General features: G+C 29.8%; 1 pseudogene; it reads left to right on the plus strand.

Annotated features, from left to right (window-relative positions):
* The first annotated feature begins 1,009 nt into the window (after nucleotides 1–1,009).
* LOC133189317 (uncharacterized) lies at nucleotides 1,010–5,062 on the plus strand (annotated as a pseudogene).
* Nucleotides 5,063–5,477: the final 415 nt, after the last annotated feature.

Here is a 5,477-nt window from a genome sequence, read left to right on the forward strand (position 1 = left end):
CTGTATTATATATATGTAAATCCTTAATATTTGACTTGATCATATTCATGCAAAAACCATTGTGATGTCACAACTGTGGATATGAAAATGATATCGTATGAGCAATGTCCACTGTATAAAGCAGTATTACAAGTGATAAAATGATTTTCTCATTAAAAACTTATATTATAATTTTTTTTTGTCGTATTCTAGGACTTGAGAAATTACGAGTGACACAGTGACTGAATTTTTCCATAAAAGGTAAATATATCTCAATTTTTTTAAAGCATAATTTGCTTTTATGTATGTGTGATATTTTTATTTCATTTTTTGTTTTTATTTTCTTTGGTTCACTGTCTTTGTCTTTTATGTTTAGTTTATTGTCCTCGTCTTGTATATTTAGTTTATTGTCTTTGTTTTGTGCTTGTCTTCATTTTTTTTTTTTCATTTCATTTTGCACAGCATTCATGGTAAAAATTCAGTTAACACTCACTTTTTTGCACATAATCATGGTTCTCACTTACTTAGGTGTTTACGAAATATATTTAAAACATAAAAACCGTGCAAATTTTATGAAATACTTACACCATGAAGTGTGTGACGAATTGAAAATTGAATATACAAAAGTTAACAGAGTAAGTCTCTTGTACAAAGTAAATCGAATAAAGAAGGAAATAGATAAACTCAAGAAATACAGCAACAAAGACAAAATAAATTCATACTTAAACAATATCTTTCAATTACCCCAAACCAAAAACTCATTGATAAGTAATGGAAGTGGAGAGGAAGAGGAGAGTAAGGAAATTAGAAAAGAGGATTCATCAAAGGAACTGAGAGAAATGAAGGAAGATGAACTTTTGAAGGAGAAACTCAAAATTATATCGGAGCAGAATATTGTGATTGAACACCTACGAAGAGAGAATACGGCTCTTAAAGACAAAATAAGAGCTTTTAATGTTAGAAATACAAACAGAAAATTAAAAAAAAAAAACAAGAAAAAATAAAAAAATTAGAAAATGTTATTAAAAAAATGAAGACAAAAGAAAATGTTGAAAAAAAAGATAAAAGTGTACAGTGCAATACTATGAAAACAGTTATTGCAGACTTGAAGAAAGAAATAGATTTTTTAATATCAGAAAAAGAAAGTAATTGTGATGATGATGATGTTGTACATATAAAAAAAATATTGATTTTAGAGAGAATGGTAAAGGGAAACCGTACAATTTTAAATTAAGAAACTTATATTATAATTTTAGAAGTAGGAATATAGCTTTAGTACATATTGCCCCAATTATTAAATCTGTTTTAGATGTTTTTAATATCAATGTAGAAAATCTACCATCAAAGAGTACGGCAGGTATTTTAACCAGTGAAATGGGCGTAGTTTCGAGAAATCATTTAAATGAAGAACTTAAGAACAGTGCAAATATCACAATGCATAGAGACGCAACTACGAAGAAAGGGAAGCATTATTATGGAGTTCAGTTTAATACTGGTGACAAAGTTCTGTCTGCAGGTTTAAGAGAGGTCTGTGATGGAAAGGGGGAGACATATGTAGATATTACAAAAGATATTTTAATAGATATATCACAGAAAGAGGGTGACAGTGATACTATTTTAAACAATATCTCTTGTTTTATGACCGACAGAAGTGCTACTGAACAAAAAGTAAATGATATTTTAAGTAAAGATATAGATCATAATGTACATTCTTTTAAATGTTCTATTCACCCCCTCCTGCAGTTTTCAGATGTATGTATAGAAGAAATTTTTAATATTGAACAAGAGTTGTCTTTAAGATTTCCTGGGTATACCCATTCATTGAAAGAGCCTTTTACTTTGTGTCTTTTAAAATCTGTATCGAAATTATTTTTTAAAGATGGGACTGGTGATCCCAATGATATACAAGTTTATATGAAAAATCATAGTGTTTCAGACATTCCCTTTGTAAAGTTTAGAGGCAATCGTTTTAATGTTATGTTTTATAATGCTGCAGGTACTTTTTTTATGCACAAACTTGTATTACAGTATTTTTATTCTTTGAAAGCTTCTTACACTTTTAATCAGAATTTTATTTTATTATGTTTGCAGAACAAAACATTTTTAACTCTTTTAAGATCACTTGGCATTTTATGCAAAATTATCACAGGACCTTATTTTTTAAAAGCAACAGAAGTTGGAAACATTTTAGATATGGGTTCTGTATTTCAGAGACTTTTATATGTTTTAGATTTGTTTATTGAAAATCCAATTTTAGCTTTGAACAATGAAGTTTCACTTTTTTATGGTCCATATTTTTATGACGAGGTTTTTGAATTTTTATTGAAAACTTCACTGAATGACAATCTTAATGTGTTTTTATAAAGCGTCTTTGTAATGTTTTAAAAAGGAAAGCCAGTAAACTATTTAGTGAATTTTTAAGTGGAGGGAAATATTTTAACATCAGTGGCAATGAATTAAAAGAGTGTAATTCATGTGATACAAATAACATTTGCCTGGAAAGACTCATGGGACAATTAGATTTTAAATTAAAAGCATCCTCCACATCATCATTAAATTCCATCGAAAGTAGCATTTTATATTGTAATAACAGAACAGAAGAGTGGTTAAAGAAGAAGGATATAAGTGAACAACAAGAGATAATAGATCAGGCTCGTTCAGAAAATAGAACTTTTATGCTAAAAGACAGAGAGAAAAATGAAGAACTTTTTAGAAAACAAACAAAGATTTTAGAAGAAAAAGAAAAAGAAGCTAGAAGGAAGAAGGAAAAAAAATCAACTGAGTTAGATAGAGCAATAGAGGACATGAGAAAAGTTGGGCTTTGGGAGAGTGAAGGGAAGATTAGAGAAGAAATAGAGAAGCTGAAGACAAAAAAGGAGAAAGTAGAGACATTAAAGAAACAAACATTTACAAAAAAGTTTTTAAAATTGAAAAAAACCAGAAGGAGTTGCTGCAGTTTTCTTCAAAAGGAAAGGTCTTTGATCATAACAAATTACTGGATAATCTTTTAAAATTAATAGAATTGAGAAGAAATGCGCAAGAAACCAGATTCCATCCCGATGACTTAGTAGGTAAAGAAATTGTGCATACCTGGACTATAGAGAGTGGCGAAAACCAAGATTGGGAGGGCCAGATAAGGAGTTTTGAAAATGGAGTTTACAAAGTAATTGAATATGAGATTTTTACACTGTTTCACAGAATGCATTAATTGTGCATGGCACTTAATATCATAACAAATTTTGTAAAACATCCTCTAAATAAATTTACAAGAGGCCCAAGGGCCTTAATGGTCACCTGAGAACAATACAACAATGTAAAGGATCCATAGAAGAAAGAGTAAAATACAACCCAGGGCAGAGAAGAAGATTTTCAAAGAAATAATGCATTTTCAGTATATGATGAGTACCTACAGCTCCACCCTTACTACAAAATCCCTGACCCTGGGGCCATGAATTTTGATAAAGGGCTCAGAAATTAATACAATCGTGCCGAAAGTTTGACTGCTTATTGTCCAAACGTAAAGAAGAAGATTTTTTTTAAAAATTGCATTAATTTTGATGGTTTTGGTCCCAGGCTCCTGGGGGACAGGGACCATGAAATTCACAATTTTGTTCCCCTTTACCCATACATGCTATATTCCAAAATTGGTCGATATTGGTTCTGTTGTTCTAGAGAAGAAGTTGAAGATATTCAAATGTTCACAGACGAGATGCAAGACAACAGACGAAAACAGATAGAAATGTAGAGTGATTTAAGTGACTTAAGAATGAAAAGTTTTATTTCAAAGAAAATCCAGATTTTAAGAAAAAATCTATTAGCGGTACCTGACAATAGTGGCATATGACATAATTTATAAAAGTATACTTTTGGTATTATAATTAATAACATACTTAAGAAGTAACTTAAAAATTTTAAAGGAGAGAACAGCTTGTATCTAGAATAATTTATTTGGAGTGTGAAAATGGATATAACGGAAGTTATTGGAAGTTGTTAAAGGTGACAAGATTTCATTTTCTTTAAAATATGTGCAGAAAGTCAAAGCGATGTATTAAACAGAAAAATGCAAAATGGTGGCATGTTGTACGTACCTTGCAAATTTTGAGTTTTTGGTGGATGTTGCGTGAGATACAAAGTATATTAGCCTATCACTTTTTTGGGTAAAACAATCATGTTATACATTTAATAATGAGGTATAATAATAATTTAACACATATCCAGACCAGTGTGTTATTTAATGTAACACACTTTTTGTTAAGAAAAAAATCATCCTCAGTAAATATATAATTTCATCATTTTATTCATCAATTTGAGTAGACATCAGTCATCTTTTTGGTTCTCCATCATGATGCATTCATCACTAATTATTAATGGTAGTATATTTATGTCTTGTGCATGTTTTTAAATGTTAATTGTTTATATTAATGTTTTTGGTGTAAGGTGTATTGCCTAAATGTTCAATTGAAATTTATGTTTATATATACATGTATTTCAGTTATAAAATTTATAATTGTATCAGCCATACAAGTTAATTTCAAATATTTCATCACTTATTTATGGCCAATAAGAACAGGAATATAGTTTTATAAATGATATTTTAGATTGTGTACTTGTTTAATAAACAAAAGAGCTGATAAGAATGGGATTATAATTGTTCAAATTATATTTTAGGTTGTGTACTGGGATGATAAAGAAAGGAAGAATGGCAGTGGGTTTGAGTTAACAGAAAGGGAGATTAATATTGACATACAAGAAGGAAACCTATTTATAAAAGGTAATTTTTTATAGCATTTACATCTCATTTAACACCTTTCATTTACCATATTTCTTCATTTCAGGAATTTTTTTTCCCTTTTTGAATGTAAAAGGTGATATAATTAATCATCTCTTATTTATTTTATTTTAGACACCACCAAACTGGATCACTGTTACTCAACATTTTGAAAAAGACTATAAATACAGACAGTAAGAGTTATCTTTCATTATATTTCTTTTTTTTGATTTGGAGTAAGTTACAGTTATTGCCCTTTGGTGCTTTAGTCCTGCTCCTGCTATTAGTATTCATAGCAAGTTATATATTCACAGGAAGGGAGCCAATGAAATGTGTTTTATTTTTAACCATGTACTGTAGGTCAAGACCTTTTGGTGTTATTTTTAAAACTTATTTCTTATTTTCTAATTTTAGGTGGATTAGCTACGTTAGAGGACGTACTGCATGTACCCTTGTCTCTCACATCACAGTCATTGTTATGTCTAACATACGCTTCATTGTCAGATTGACACTTAACTTCAATATAAAACTTGTAGAATGTGAAGGCGTCCAGCCTCTGCTGTCTGACGCTAAATTGGCTAAAAGTGGAATGTATATGGCCCTCAAAGATGTGTCAGCAAGTTCAGTCATAACATTGAGATTTGCCATGTATCTGTGTTCAACAAATAGATGTGTACTTTATGCACAGACTTGCAGGTTTGTTTACTAGCTGTGTATGTTCATTAATAAT

Source organism: Saccostrea echinata, unplaced genomic scaffold, assembly GCF_033153115.1.
Source record: "Saccostrea echinata isolate AGI-Se365-2 ecotype Australia unplaced genomic scaffold, CSIRO_AGI_Sech_v1 ptg000017l, whole genome shotgun sequence".
Lineage (NCBI taxonomy): Eukaryota > Metazoa > Mollusca > Bivalvia > Ostreida > Ostreidae > Saccostrea > Saccostrea echinata.